This window comes from Scylla paramamosain, chromosome 10 (assembly GCF_035594125.1).
Source record: "Scylla paramamosain isolate STU-SP2022 chromosome 10, ASM3559412v1, whole genome shotgun sequence".
Taxonomy (NCBI): domain Eukaryota; kingdom Metazoa; phylum Arthropoda; class Malacostraca; order Decapoda; family Portunidae; genus Scylla; species Scylla paramamosain.
In genome coordinates this window covers 1989635-2006058 of record NC_087160.1, presented here as the reverse complement: position 1 = coordinate 2006058, position 16424 = coordinate 1989635, and the positions used below count along the sequence as shown (strand labels likewise).

General features: G+C 42.6%; 1 non-coding gene across 1 annotated transcript; it reads right to left on the bottom strand.

The window, feature by feature from the left end:
• Positions 1-719: 719 nt before the first annotated feature.
• On the bottom strand, positions 720-791 carry Trnaq-cug (transfer RNA glutamine (anticodon CUG)). Its single transcript has one exon. It is a non-coding gene; the product is annotated as a tRNA-Gln (tRNA).
• Between the last annotated feature and the right edge of the window lie 15633 nt (positions 792-16424).

The window sequence follows — 16424 nt, the reverse complement described above, 5'->3', positions numbered from 1 at the left end:
TATTATTATTATTATTATTATTATTATTATTATTATTATTATCATGACTAGTAGTAATAGTACTGTTATTATTATTATTATTATTATCATTATTATTATTATTATTATTATTATTATTATTATTATTATTATTATTATTATTATTACTATTATTGACATTTTATTTATCTATTCATTTCTTTTATTATTATTACTATTCTTCAAAAGACCATTAAAAAGCCAGTGTCAACCAGAGTGTTTTGAAAGTTATCGAGGTGCGACCAGAAGTGCTTTGGAATATGGTCCTGAATGAGAGGGAAAGACACAGGTGATGAGGGAGTGTGGAAAGGTGAGTGACATGCCAATCACCCGAGAGACGCGTGGTGGGGAGGGAGGGAGGGGTAGCGCTGGGCACGGCGGTGGGCACACGTGGTGTCTGTGGCGAGTGGAGAGTGAGCAAGGAGAGGTAAAGATTATGTGCTAGTATAAATAAGATCATTAAAAAGCATGGACTGATTGTGAGGCACGTTGAGAGAGAGAGAGAGAGAGAGAGAGAGAGAGAGAGAGAGAGAGAGAGAGAGAGAGAGAGAGAGAGAGAGAGAGAGAGAGAGAGAAGAGAGAGAGAACATTCTAGAGTTGTAAAAATATTTCTCTCTCATTCTGTTGTCACGGTCTTAAATTAGAAAACTATGTAGAAAAAAAGAGAAAGTAACATGAAAAAAAAAAAAAAAAACATCTTCAGGTCCCACCGAGACTCGAACTCGGATTGTTGGATTCAGAGTCCAAAGTGCTAACCATTACACCATGGGACCACGTGAACTGCAGCAGCGGGGCTCAAGTCTTACCTCGCTCTGGCAATGCGCTGTGGTATGCATGGAGTAGTAATGTGATAAGCCGACTCCTGCCCGTGCTGTGATTGAGATTGTAGTAGTACTAGTGGTGGTGGTGGTTGTGGTGATGGTGGTCGTGGTGGTAGTAGTAGTTGTTGTTGTTGTCGTTGTTGTTGTTATTATTATTATTACTATTATTATTATTATTATTATTATTACTGTTATTACTACTACTACTACTACTACTACTACTACTATTATTATTATTATTATTATTATTATTATTATTATTATTATTATTATTATTATTATTATTATTATTATTATTATTATTGTTGTTGTTGTTGTTACAGTAAATGTTTGTGTATTTAATTACCAGCGTGAAAGCAAACCCACTACAACAACAACTACTACTACTACTACTACTACTACTACTACTACTACTACTGCTAACCATATCAATAACTAATAATGATAACAATAAAAAAAAAAAAATAATATCAACAACATAATCGTGGTCATCATAGTCATCTCATCCTTGTCTCGTGTCTCTCCGTGTATGTATTACTGGTAACTCCTGTGACCGGGAAATGCTCTTGTATGACGCATGGTTCTTGGCACAGGGGCAGACACAACATTAAGACCGTATCTCCCCTCAACTGGTGATGTGTAAATCCGCATCTTCCCAGCAGTGTGGTGAGTGGTGGTGTTGCCTTATCTGCATTGAACAAAATCGATTTCTCTTATACGACGCAGTGTTGTTTTTAGGTTCATGAGTTAAAGGTTCACTCCTTCACCAACTGTTATTCAACGATTGAGTGGTAATTTTTCTTTCATTTGGACAGTTCTAGATGATTTTTGTTAGTAAAATCTTTTCACTCCTCAAAAATAGATGAATAAAAAGATACAATAAGTAGAAATTAAACAAAAAAAAATATAAATAGATATATAGCTAGAGAGGTAGACAAATGCATAACTAGATACTTAAGTAGATAAATAGATACTGGATTACTTAGTGGTGAGTTAACAAACTAAAAAGAAAAAAAATATTACAGCTGACAATTTCATCTCTCTAACTGACCAAAACCCCGCATTACAAGATCAGTTCAAGGGGTTCATCTCTCTCTCTTTCACAAGTCCTCCCGATACTCTCGATTAGGAGTCAACAGAGTGAAGCACTGTGGTGTGGCGCGAAGCATCAAGAAGCGCCGCTTTGCTCATGGCGTGCCCCAAAGTTCTTCCTATTTGCCCACACGTGTCTCTGGAATCTGTTTTTCTATGTCTGTCTGTGTCTGTCTGACTTTTCTGTCTGTCTTTCTTTTTCATTCTTACTTTCTTTCTTTCTTTCTTTCTGTCTATGTATATTTGTGCATCTTAATTATATTTCCTCTTTTCCTCCATTTCGTGTATGATTGTTATTAGTATGTAATAGTACAACGAGAGAGAGAGAGAGAGAGAGAGAGAGAGAGAGAGAGAGAGAGAGAGAGAGAGAGAGAGAGAGAGAGAGAGAGTGCTACAACGAGAGAAAACCAGTTCAAAAATGAGAACAAGAACAAGCACCAGCACGAGAGATCGAAAGAGGAAGAGTAGAGAGAGATAAGGAGGACAAGGGACAATGTACTAAGGAAATGGGTGCGCTGGGTACCGTGTCTTGAGAGCTGGGTGTGTCTGCATTAATCTGGCTGTGTCTGGAGCGATATTGGGGGTCGCGGGAGAGGCAGGGTGGGGTGGGGACACGAGGAGAGGGGGAGGAAAAATGTAGTGTTGTTTACTTGAATGTTATTGACGGGGAAGGAATGAGGGGGGGGGGGATAAGCAGATTAGATCAGTGGCGTCATGGGGATAGGAAGAAGATGCGGAGATGAAGAGGATAAAGAGAATAATGAGAAAGTGCGTAGTAGTTATAGTAGTAGTAGTAGTAGTAGTAGTAGTAGTGTAGTAGGAGCAGCAGCAGTAGCAGCAGCAACAATAGAAGGTGCTGTACTGTTTTAAAAGACAGTACCTCATTTTTTCATGTCGTGCTTGTAGTAACAACATTTTTTGTTTTTGTATATTTTTCCTGCATTATAGAGAACGTTCATCTTTTTTTCTCTGCATAGTAGCAAAGTCATCCTTCCCTGCCGACCCAGACAAAGAGGCGCTACTACTACCACCACTACTACTACTACTACTACTACTATTACAGTAACAATGATAGCATGCAATCTATATTAAGCGATATCTCATTGGACACTCAAGATTTGTTCTTTATTTTGATCTGGGACACTGCTATGTAAAGAATGAAGTTCCTAAAACGTTTTTATCACTGCGAGGTGTCACCGCTACCAGACCAGAGACCTCTCCACCACCCGGGCCTCCGTTCCCTGCCCCGCCACAGTTGCCTCCTCGTATTTACCTCACCGGACCCTTCTGCCCTCCCCATCTCCATCAGATCAACACGTGTTTCCAAGCATCAGGTAATTTTTCAGCTTGTGTGCGTAAAAAACTTGGCTAAGACTTGAGTTCTTTAGAAGAAAAAGACGAATAATTCACTGGGTAATGTCTTCTTTTTCTTTCCTCATCCTCACGCCACTAAAAAGTATAGATAACGACTCTCTCTTTAATCCGTGGCAGTGATAAGATTATACAATCCTGCACACCTCATGACCGACAGTGAGAGCGCGCGAGTGTCCCCGCGCCGCGATAAGCTCTGTGGTACAATAGTGGCAGGGGTTGTGGTGCACGGGAGGTTGTCGTTGCTCCTCCTGTGTTTATTTGTACCTGCAGCTTGCTTATCTCACAGCGACCGTTTCTTATGCTTCGGTTTATTTTTATTGGTTTATTTTTATTTTACTGGTTTATGTTGTGATTTTGTAAGTTATGTCTACCAGGCGCTGAATAAACGTAAGTGTAAGAGTTCTCTTCATTGCTTCTCCTCGTAAGGCTGAACAGAAGACAATACCAGTCAGGTTGGCTTATTTCCACTTCCAAGATTTGTACTGCTTTTTTTTTACTATGGTGCCAGAACGGGTTTTTATCTTCTCTCTTTTTGTCTGTTTGGAAATACGTAGAAGCAGTTTGGTTGCGAGAGAAATTGTGAAAGTAGGAAAAGTTTTGTTCATCCGATGGTCGCCGTCAGTTATGGAGACATACCGTCAGCTGCCACTGTAACCATAGACACAGGCGAAGTCACGGGCTGAGACCCCCCCGCAACCTCCCCGACACAGAAAACTAAAGGCTTAAGAATGATTATTCTTAGCGCAATTATATGTGACTTGTTTAAATATCAAATATTATTGACTTTGAAAATCTCCAGGTTAAATAGATTTTTATTTTATTATTTTGTTTTGCTATTTTTGTATGTTCTCTGAATGTTGGTGGGAGAATAACTGCAGATGGAGTTTTATTATCTTCCTTTGATCAGAAAATAATGTGCTAATTCCCATTGTCTCTGTTGATATCACGATGTACGAAATAAAAACTTAAAAATAAGTAGCCGGATTTTACAGTGCAAGAACCAGGAAGCGACGAACGACATTAATAATGACGCTCGTTCAACAAGAGAGGCTGCCACATTACCGACTGACAAATGCAGACGCTCTTATAGTAAGCTGACGTTCAAACAGAGGCAGACAGACACCTGACAGACGAAGGTGAGTAGGTGGTCTTAAGTAGGAAGGTGTAAGCAAAAGTTTGAAGGCATAGCACCACAACTCAGCATGATTCAAAGTGCATCTCTTAGGGAACCTTTTGGCATAGTCTGTCTCGGCAGTGTTCTCTGATGAAAGAAAACTGTTCATCACTCACATACTGCTAACTTCAAGAGGAAGTCGTGCATTTTAAAGGCTTCACATGAGTTCTCAGTACAGGAGTCTGATTACTATTGGCCTGAGTGACTTGGTACTTTACGTGGGGAGGTGCCACGGGTAGCCAATCATGAACCAGGTCATCTAGTTTCATCTTAATGTAACATTTTGAATGGAGCATAGACATTTACTGTCCCAACCCTAAACTGTTGCATCAGGGGCACCGCTCGCTACTGTATTCGAGAACACCAGTCATTTTTTTTCCGTGAGTCAATAGAAAACAATGGCGGCGTTCAGGTGACGATGACACACTATTGGTCACGATGGGGCGAGACAAGACGACCTCTCATTTGTTGATAAAGCAGAACGCGCAGTAGGGGAGAGAGGCTGAAGGAGGTAAGTCTGGAGGAGGGGGCGGAGCTAGGGTGAAGGAGGTGTTTGTCAGCACAGGGTGAAGGAGGTGGCTACAGCTGGAGGAGGACAGAGCGTCGCCGTAGAAGTTGGCAGGGAAACCTCCTTGAGACAATCGCCGTTGGTGTCTCCTTCATTGAACGCGATAAGGGACTTTATCTTGTCGTCGGGGAAGCAAATAACCAACACAAACAAGTCCTGCTCCTTGATACGTAAGCTGTTTGTGCCTTTAGGGGGAAACATATCTCTTATCTGTTTTTTCCTGTATGGGAAGAAATGGGGGCGGGTTGTGTGTGTGTGTGTGTGTGGTGTGTGTGTGTTTTGTTTCTTCACGGCGCTGAAACTTGTGACGTACATGACTAAGATTGGCCGAAGGATGGGGCGAGGGGGGAGGGGGGGAGGAAAAGCAGAGACATCAGGTGGGCAGTGAAATGGCAGAGGGCATCTTCTTTCTTGCATCATCCCCTTTTCATAATTTCTCAGAACCTCCTTCATCACACCTCGCCATCCTGTGTTGCTCCCACTCTCCCCTCTTATCACTCTCACCCAAATCCCTCCTCATGTCAGGGCGATAAGGGTGTTTTGTCGTTGCTCTGAGGGACGGCAGACCTTATCGACACTGGTGGCCGTGGCCAGGGCGCGGCACAACATGGCAGGGAAGGCCTGAAGGAGGGCTGAGTAGGTGTTCTGTCTCGTAAACATATTGCACATGGTTACATGAAGGAGTAGCGAGGTCACCCTGTATAGGTTACCATGGAGAAGCTGTTGTCTCTTGTGGGTTCACTTGTCGAGCCTTGGTATGGATGCACTCGTATGTGGCCAACTGTGCTCGAGTTACTGTGGTATAGTACGGTGGTCCACGAGACTCCCTTTCCACCAGGGACTGACCGGACTAAGTGTGTGAATGATGTGTGCACTAGTTTATGGTTTGTCTGTGCCGCCTCTTGTGGGATTACCAGCCTGGTACATAGATACATAGTTCACTTGTGGTCTCTTCAAAGTGACTTCCAGTGGGTGTTTAAAGCATCAGGGTGTGTAGGGTCAGTGAGTGGCGCTGACCAAGGCCACCTCGAGTCCCGCAAACACTGCAATGGTTTTAGTTGATGAAGCTATTAGCAGGCGCAGCAGTAACCAACAACAACAACAACAACAACAACAACAACAACAACAACAACAACAACAACAACAACAACAACAACAACAACAACAACAACAACAACAACAACAACAACAACAACAACAACAACAACAACAACAACAACAACAACAACAACAACAACAACACAGTTTAGACGAGCCACTCACGTCCTGTGTAACAAGATTATCCTGTTCATTAATCAGGGAAACACACACACACACACACACACACACACACACACACACACACACACACACACACACACACACACACACACACACACGCACGTTTTATTTCCCCACAGTCCTCGTTCATAATTCTGACGCTTGTGTTGCGCTTGATATATTTGTTTTTCACACTCAAATTTTAACCAAGATTTCCCTTTCTTTATAATAATGGAAATTAGACAACAAAGACACTACTCGATGCAGAAACAGACGAGGGTTGTTTCTCCTTAGGTGTCAGGGGATGGATCTCAGGCGCGCACCATCACCTCTCCTTGGCCGTCACCTACCTTGCCTGCTTAGTCGCGGCCCCTTCTCAGCTCTCACCCTCACCTTAATGAAATCACGGTCAAGAGATCCCCGTCAGCTGCCTTGAACCTAGAACAGAAGGGAGACTCAGGTGAAAGGTAAAAATCTCAATTTAAAGAGTTGCAGGATACTTTCAGTGCAAGTCTTCCCCTTTCTTGGTTTGTTGCTCCCAATGATGATGAAATATTGTGCCATTTCATTCCATGTTGGGTTCTGTGCCTGCTGAGGTGAGGAAGTGATGGGGGAGTGAGATGTGGATATGGTGCGATAAGAGGGGGAGGAGAAGAGTGAATAAAGGGCACAGTGAGTGAAATAAGAGGATGATATGGAGGGGAAAAAGCAGTAGTAGTAGTAGTAGTAGTAGTAGTAGGAGGAGGAGGAGGAGGAGGAGGAGGAGGAGGAGGAGGAGGGGGTTTTGAAGAGTATGAAGAAGCAGATGGAAGCGGAGCAGAAGAAAGAGAAATAAAACGAAAATGTGGAGGAGGAGTAGGAGGAAGACGAGGAAGAGACAGATAGATGTAGCATTAGTAGTAGTAAGACGAGGAGGAGAAGGAGGAGGAGGAGGAGGAGGTGGTGGTGGTGGTGGTGGTGGTGGTGGTGGTGGTGGTTCATTGTACCACTAAGGAGAAACAATGGATGTAGGTGGTTAGTTGGGCGAACTATTGAGTAGGTGGGTGAGTGAATGAGTGCGTGAGTGAGTGCATGGGCAGTTAAGGCAGTGGGTCCGTCATCGCACACACATACATACATACACACACTTGATGGATTTCACACTTCAGCATTCCTTCATGCTCTGGTGCTCTCTTTCATCTCCCTTCCTGCGTCGCCTCTCTCCTCCCTTGCGCAGTCGAGTGAAAATGTTCAAACGTAGCTGTAATAAACATGCATGCTGGGAGACCGGGGGTCGCTGACCGGCGCGGCTGCTCGGGGAACGGATGGAAATTGGACTATTGCGGATCTCAATAAAGGTGAAAAGATGCAGACGCGGACACATGTTTTCCGTCCTTCCTGGGGCACTCCGGTGATGATATTTCTGAGAATGAGTCTCTGTGTCCTCGTCTTTGTTGTCCATCACCCATCATTCCTCTAGATTAGCTTGGTGTTTTTGGTGTTCACTCATTGCCTCGTAGCTCAGTGAAGGTGTAGCAGCTGCATCATCCTCGCTGTAGCGTATCACAAATAGTCTCGTCACCGACAATACATCGGTTGGTGTTTTGTTCCTTGCTTGTAAAATTTAAAACACGGCGTACGTTTGATAAAGGTTATTTTTGAATCGTGTTATTTGTTATTTAGTTTTAGTGTCTTTATTCTTTGGTTTTATTTTTTTATTCATTTATGGAAAGCAAGCTTTTATTATATATTTTTTTTCATACTACTTTTTGGTCATGGAAAAATAAAGAAGGAAACTCTTTTATATTTGCTTTCATTTCGTACATGATGAGTGATGATGTTATTTCTTTGTTTTACTAACCTTTGTCACGGGAAAATAAAGCAATGTTTTGTATGCATTCTTAATATTTTTGCGTATGAGAAAAATGGATGAGGATAAAACAACGCCTTTTTTCTTTCATAATTATCCTTAGTTTTGTCTTAAGAAGTCAGGATTGATGTTAAAAAAAAAAAAAATCATACTGTTTCTTGTCATAGGAATTTATAAGTCAAGCAATGTTTTTATTTATTTATTTTTTACTTATTTTTATCAGAGGGAAGGATGAATGAAGCCCTTTCTTATTTTATATATATATATATATATATATATATATATATATATATATATATATATATATATATATATATATATATATATATATATATATATATATATATATATATTTATATATATTACCATTTCCGACCATAAAAAATGTAATAGATGTCCATAGAGAAAAGACAGACATTGACTAGGCATGGAGGTTTAAAGAGTGACAGTTTCTTAAATAAGCGAGATGAGTACAGCAGATTTCCCTACACTGCAACATTGGCATCCTCGGTACTTGCGCCTCGACCTCTGCTGCAGCTCAACAGTAAAGAAGAACTGTCTAATTTCTCCTGCATTTTCTCCTCTGTGATGCATGTGACGCGAGACAAGTAGTGTTTATTTTCTTCACTAGTCTTGGGACGTCAGGAGCACGGTTGGGCCTGGTGACGGAGGGTTTGGTGGCGGAAGGGCGTGGCGCTGAGGCAGGCTGGCATGTAAAGCGTTGTGGACTTTTAAGCTTCCTAGTCTGAACCTGTGTAATTAGCTGTGTGATGGACGACACTTGGAGGGAGAGACGCGGAAGGAGTACAACTGGAGTTATTTATTCACCTTTAATCCTTTTACTCCTTGACAATTATTACTCTTATAGTCATCAACTTTTTTTTAAACGCTTATTTTTGTATTCAACTTTGGTTGCTAAATATTTGTGTTGCCAAAAAAAGGAGACAAAATTAACCTCTTATTCTCTCTCTTCTGTCTCCTCTTTCTTCACGCAAACAGCTTTTATAATGCAATGGAGGTTAACGAGGGACGTCCATAGCGGTGCAACAGTAAAACACCGCCACACACAATAATGCGCAGCGATGGGGGGGGACATGGGAACGTGTGACGCATTATTCCCAACACACTACGTCACGTTACGATGTCGACATAACTTGGCTTTTCCTTCCTGCCTCTGACCTTCTCCTATCTACCATAATTTTCTCTTCCTCCTCTTGGTTTTTCCGGCGTGCCCTTTCCTACTTTCTTCCCACAGGTGCTGTGCTTTCCCGCCATTTGCTATTCCGGCCAGTTTCTACACACCTCGCTTAGGCCTACTTGGGGGAGTCCCGGCCGCCTCGTCTGGCTGTCCACGTACTGTAGGCCTAGCCACTAATTCATCCGCTGCCGTGGAATCTGAAGGAATCATTAGAGAGTTCACTGATTCTTGACCCGAGACCTCGAAGTAGTGACGTTTGCCTCGAGATTTGTTAGTGTGCTTGAAGATGTTGACAAATGTGGTGGTCAGGAAGAGCACATGCTTTGGTAATGCGGTGTGTAGTGCGCTATGCATTTCTGGTGTCGCCTGTTCCAGACATGAAGGTGGTTTTCGAGGTCCTGCTTCCCACTTGGCACGCAGGTCACGCCGGAGCTGGCGCAACGCTGTCTCCGAGCACCCGAGATGCCGCCCCGCCCCCCGGCTCGCCCACACGCACCTGGGCCTCTCACCTGACCGAAGCTCATCTTCCAGGAATACACTTGACTTGTCTCCACTCACCTTCACTTCTCACTTCGCACAGGGGCGGTGATGGTGTGGGAATGAATAATGGCGCGTTTACTAGAACTGTTGTGTCAGGAGGTAGGGAGGGAAAACCGTTCCTTGGTGGTGTAGCTGAGCGTGCTGAGCGGGAGGAATTCACTCGCTGGGTGGAGACTGCCGTAGATTGTGGCGATAAACAGGTGCGGTGATCGGTTCCCAAAGGCAGACCAGTGCTGTGTGATGGTCACGTAGTGTGGATTTAAGACTTTTTAAAGATTCCGTCGAGAGAAGTCGGTGTGGGTTGTACAGAAATACATGATAAAGCAATGTCATTCCCAGAGAGTGTTGTGAGAAAGGAACACATCACACAACGCTTGCTGCTTGATATTAAGAGTAACAGGAGCTGTCCCGGTGCCAAGGCTCCTCTGCACCCCGCCACACACGTCCTGTCCTTTGCCTTTTAGGTGACATAATATGCCCTCATGCGAAACTCAGATGAACACGGCGGAGCATTAACGCTGCACTCCCTCCTCAGATAGAACACACCTGCGGCCACTTTTCTAAAGGACACCACCTGCAAGAGGCGCGGCAGCAAGCAGGGGGCAAGAGGGGGAGCGTAGGTAGGGCGCGAGGGGAGGCAGAGTACAGGTGGCTGTCTCACCTGTCTCACCTGTCTCACCTGTCTCGCCAGTGTCACCATAATTCAGGAGGCGTGTTATCCCGTCAAGATCTGGAGGCCTGCGACACTAATGAGGCGGCGGCCAGGTGTCCAGCCAGGTGAAATGATAATAAGGGGCCGGCTCAGGTGGGACTCCGGGAAATGGAATCGCTATTTTTCGACGAGTAAAGCCCATTATATGACTTGCGAGGAGATCAGGGCGGGCGTGTGGGCGTTGAATCACACGTAATACTTGCAGCTAGGATTTTCGTGCCGGGCGACTCGGTGCATATAGAAAGAGTGTTGCTCATGGCGGGGAATATTGCACGCCGGCCCGGGCTTCATAAGTCGGCGAGGGGCTGCAGCAAGACTTCATAACCCAGAGCCGCCGCGACTCCCTATTGACACCGAGGTAATATTTCACAACAATTAATGTGTCGTATTGCACACTGAGACTCACAGACGGGATGACAAAATTAGAACAAGATTTATGGCTTCCTTGCCCCCTCCTCCTCCCCGCCTCGCACTGGCCCGCCCCGCTCCGTCCCCGCATGTGTATTGTAGTAAGAGAGAGAGAGAGAGAGGAGAGAGAGAGAGAGAGAGAGAGAGAGAGAGAGAGAGAGAGAGAGAGAGAGAGAGAGAGAGAGAGAGAGAGAGAGAGAATTCTACCTCATCCCTCATGATTACGTTTCTATATCAGACTCAGGGCCAAATATTATTGCGTGAATTTGAATAAAGTTTTGCATTCCAACTAAAAATCTTACATTCTAGACTCCTCTCTCTCTCTCTCTCTCTCTCTCTCTCTCTCTCTCTCTCTCTCTCTCTCTCTCTCTCTCTCTCTCTCTTGGTTCAGGGCAAAAATAATCCGCTATTTCAATGATCAAGAAGCACAAAATTACAAAAAGTATTCCCAGCATTTCATCCTTTACCTGACCTTCAATTTCCCCAGCGGCACAGCACACCGCCTGCCTGCCCGCCTGGCTTCACAAACACAATATTTTTGCCTCGAGAATAGAGACGCAATATTCCTCTCTCCGCATATTAGCTTGGCCAGGCAGACGCACACGCAGGTCAGGAGGTGCCGGCCAGTTTTGTGACTGCGTCTTGCTGTGACCTGTGGGGGCAATAGAAGGTCGGAAAGTGCTGAAGTGTAGTATAGTGAGATAATGAGGTGTGGGTATATTTGGATTCTTTTATGGTTAGATAGGTTGAAAGAAAGGTAGGTAGAGTGATAGGTGGAGGGAATGACTGACTGACTGATTGACTAATAGGCTGACTGCTTGGTTGATTGTTTGGCTGACTGACTGACTGACTGACTGATAGATTGATAGGCTGGGTGATTTTTTTTTGTCTGACTGAAAGACTGACTGACTGGTTAGATGTGGTCATATGGCATAGCGTGGAAAAAGATAGGGATATTTTACGAACGTTGTTGTTGTTGTTGTTGTTGTTGTTGTTGTTGTTGTTATCACTTCTGTATATTCTTCCTGTTATTATTATTATTATTATCATTATTATTATTATTATTATTATTATTATTATTATTATTATTATTATTATTATTATTATCATCATCATCATTATCATTATTATTATTACCTTTTATTTTACTCACTGTAAGGAAACACGAGTATAAATCTTAAGACACAGACTCATATCAAACAACTGCACTAAATACTTCATAACTAACAACGATGCTGAAAATAACTGCCTTAACAAAACAATTTACCGAGGCTGACGGAAGCAAGCAAAACGTCTTGTGTTGTTTAGTATATTACGTAGACACTCAATTGCTGAACACGACCAAACAAGACCCTCATCGCATGAATGTAAACAGTCCTTGACACTAATACCCTTGTTAGGCTGATTCTCTGATTTCCTTACGTGCCTGAGCTTGGCCATATTGTTGTTATCTATACTCCTGTTTATTTTTGTGTGCTCGTGTCGTGAAAAATGGAGTGTCGTTACTATTCTTAATGCTTTGGTTTTTAGAGCACAGATACTCTTGTCTTACTGATTCTGTGGTTATCTTACGTATCTGAGTTTGACCGTCTTGTTTTTATCAGTACTTCTGTTTATTTCTGTGTGCCCGGATTATGAAATGGACAGGGTGGCATTACAAAGAATACTCATCAGTTTTCAAGGCACGGCACGGACACCCTTCTTTCTCTTACCGATCCTCTGATTTTGTTACGTATCTGAGCTTGACAATCTTATTTTTTTTTATTTACGGTTTAGTTTTGTTTATATTTGTGTGTTCGTGTAGTGAAATATACAGGATGTCATTACGAGGGATAATTCACTGACTTAAGGCATATATTATTCTCTTGTCTTATTGATCCTCTGATTCTCCTACGCATTTTTTTTTATTTTTTTTTATTTTTTTTTTTTTTTGTGTGTGTGTGGTGGAACAGAGTTAATCCATTATTTTCTTAGGGCACACATACACGCAGGATTGTTTTCACTGTGTTAGTGTCTTACTGGATGTTGACACTGTTCCCGCAACCAACACCACCATCGCTGCTACCACCACCACCACCACCACCACCACCACCACCGAACCGCACTGCACTCTACGGGAAGTCCACATCACCATTGGCAAGAGGAGAGAGAGAGAGAGAGAGAGAGAGAGAGAGAGAGAGAGAGAGAGAGAGAGAGAGAGAGAGAGAGAGAGAGAGAGAGAGAGAGAGAGAGAGAGAGAGAGAGAGAGAGAGAGAGAGAGAGAGAGAGAGAGAGAGAGAGAGAGAGAGAGAGAGAGAGAGAACAATAACTAAGTGAGGCACAAGAATATGATATGATTTTCAGATATTCTTTTATATTTCTGCCTCGTATTCCTGAGAGTAATTAAGTCACCAGCATGTAATATCCCATGTAGAGATTATTCTTCTTTTTTTTCATTATTCCACCGACAGACCATCCTTTATTTAATCTCCTTTAGGTTCGCGTAGCTGTGTTTCCCCATAGATGTCGCTGAACATATGTGTCATTACAGTAACTTCCTCCTCCAGATTCTTGTTAATGCCTAAAGAGTTCTGACATCGTGCTAAAAATGGGGAACACCTTTTCATGTTTATTTATTTGTTTATTTGTTTTTTGCTGTGATATCTTTTTCATTGTATCTTTCACTGAGATTATTCCGAGACTTTATTTTATTTATTCATTTATTCGTTTTGGTATTTTTTTTTCAATGTATTACTCTAGTTCCTGAGTGGATGTTATTATGGTTTGTTATTAAAGTATTAAGTGTAATTTGTACATAGTCTCTCTCTCTCTCTCTCTCTCTCTCTCTCTCTCTCTCTCTCTCTCTCTCTCTCTCTCTCTCTCTCTCTCTCTCTCTCTCTCTGTTGATGGTATTTCCTCTGAGTTCACACTATATTCCCCTGGGGCCGCACTAATATCACCCTAGATCGTGTCATTTTATCAATACGTACCTTGTTAATTTGATAATAGATAACGTGGCGTGGGCTGGAGAGGGAAGTGTTTATTATTCTAAGTGGAGCATCTTACTGTAAGCTTTTCCTTCAGTATGAGACCCATTTGAGTGACACGTGCTGTATTTAGTTGTTATATTACATTAGCTTCTGTTTTCCTTGGAGAGCGTCAAAGATAGCGGTTCTGTAATGTCAAGCCTGTACAGTACATTTTCGTTTTTCATGTTCGAGTTTTTATGCAACGTGTACTCGAGGATTCCACTTTTTCATAACACTGTACTATTTCATTTTTCACTCGCAGGTTATTTTGTTACGTGGACTCGATGTTTTCACTTTTGACGGCACGGATTTATTTATCTCATTCCCAGAGTTTATTTATAGCGAGGTTTCTACTTTTCACTGGACTGTACTTTTGTCTTTTTTATCCTCTTTTTTTTATTTTTATTTATTTATTTATTTTTTTATTTTGTGACGCATGGTCGAGGTTTTAACTGTTTTTGAAATACCCATAAGAAGCTCCCGTCCTTTACTCACGGTCAGGAATCAAGCAGCCTGACACGTTCACTTACTCAGTGTTCTGTGTTCCCTGTCAGTCTTACGTCTTCTGATCCGCTAAGATTCTATAAGTTTGCAGGATTAGCAAGACTCTCATCAGGACAGAGAACGTAGGACTGATATTGATACTGATGTTATGTTAATTTATCGTTATATATATAGCGTGCAGGCCAGCTTAACATATATATGAATACATGATGCCCGGGAAAGCTCAAAACATCGTGGGAGTGAATGAGGGATGTTTAACTTAACTCTTCAAAATGTAGGTATTCCTTCCTTACTCCAACCCATTCCTGGCGTCGATACAGTCCAGGGTGTGTGTGTGTGTGGGTGTGTGTGTGGGTGTGGGTGTGTGTGTGTGGGGGGGGATGTGGGGGGGCTGTATTGACTTAGGTGTGAGGAGGAGGTGGTGGTGGTGGTGGCAGTGAGGGTGTTGGCAGTAGTAGTAGTAGTAGTAGTGGTGGTGGTGGTGGTAGCGGCGGTTAACGTTCCACCTCAGCACTTCCTTTTAGCAATCCCTCTCATCTCTCCTCCACCTGATCCTCCTCCGTCGCTGCCTCCTCCTCCTCCTCCTCCTCCTCCTCCTCCTCTTCTCCCGCTCCTCGTCTTTCACGCGCCCTTCAGCACAGCACAGTTGGCTTGAGCTTGGGGCGTCCCTGGAGGGGAAAAAAAAGCTGCTTAGAAAAGTGTCAGAAATCTGGCGGTTCTCCTTCATTTTTGCCTCGCCTCTGTTTCTCCGTCTGTGTTCTCCATTTCTTTTAAACACGCGGTCTCTGGTTCCCCTTTTTTTTTTTTTTTCTCACGGATTTATTTTTGTTTATTGTTTGTTTTCCTTCAGTTCATCGCTTGCTCTTTTTTTGTTGTTCATTGTTATGTAACTGGGAGCAGCATTAGCAGATTGTAAAGTTGTATTGCAGTAAGTTTTGTCTGTTTACGAGCTTTATAGAGATTACATCGTGAAACTGTTATAATTAGGAAATAATTTAATCAGTCAGTCATTGAATTACTCACTCACTCACTCAGTTAATCAGTCAATCACATGACACAATAATATCCGGCAAACAATACAATATTTTCACACTCGTCACGTACAAGAACTGCCACGTGTAGGCCTGATGGCTTCTTGCAGCTTCCCTCGGTTTCTTGTGTTCTTATGTTCTTAAACTCTTCCCTCTCCTGACTCTTGGTGAAGGCTACATAACGCTCACTCCTCCTATCATCTACTTCTATAAGACAGTTTCAGTATCAGCAGTAGAATATCAAAACCTCATCCTTGTGTCCAGTCTTACATGCTTCAGGACACGTTCTGGCATAATTTTAGTCCTCATCAGTGTTTTATCTCGTTTCATCTCCTCTTTCCCTATTGGCCATATTCACTTCCAGCTCATAAGAACATAAGAAAAAAAAAATAAGGGAAGCTGCAAGAAGGGACTAGGCTTACACGTGGCAGTCCCTGTATGAAATATATCTACCTATTTCCACTTATCATCCCCATCCATAAATCCATCTAATCTTCTCTTAAAGCCCCGTAATGTTTTTAGCACTAACAACGTGATTACTGAGTCCGTTCCACTCATCTACCACTCTATTTGAGAACCAATTTCTTCCTATCTCTTTCTTAAATCTAAATATTTCAAGCTCCTTCCTTGCATGGTTCTGAAATGGTGCAGACTGCGTGTTTTTAGCTTTCCATATGTACTACGTGTTGCTTGTGCTCTCAGCCGCAGAGAGTAATGTGGTGGTGTGTGTGTGTGTGTGTTTAATTATGATGTTGATGGTTTTGATGGTAAAGGTAATAGTGATGGTAATAGTGATAATGATGATCATGATAATAATAATGATAACAACAACAACAGCAACAACAACAACAACAACGTGGCCATTAT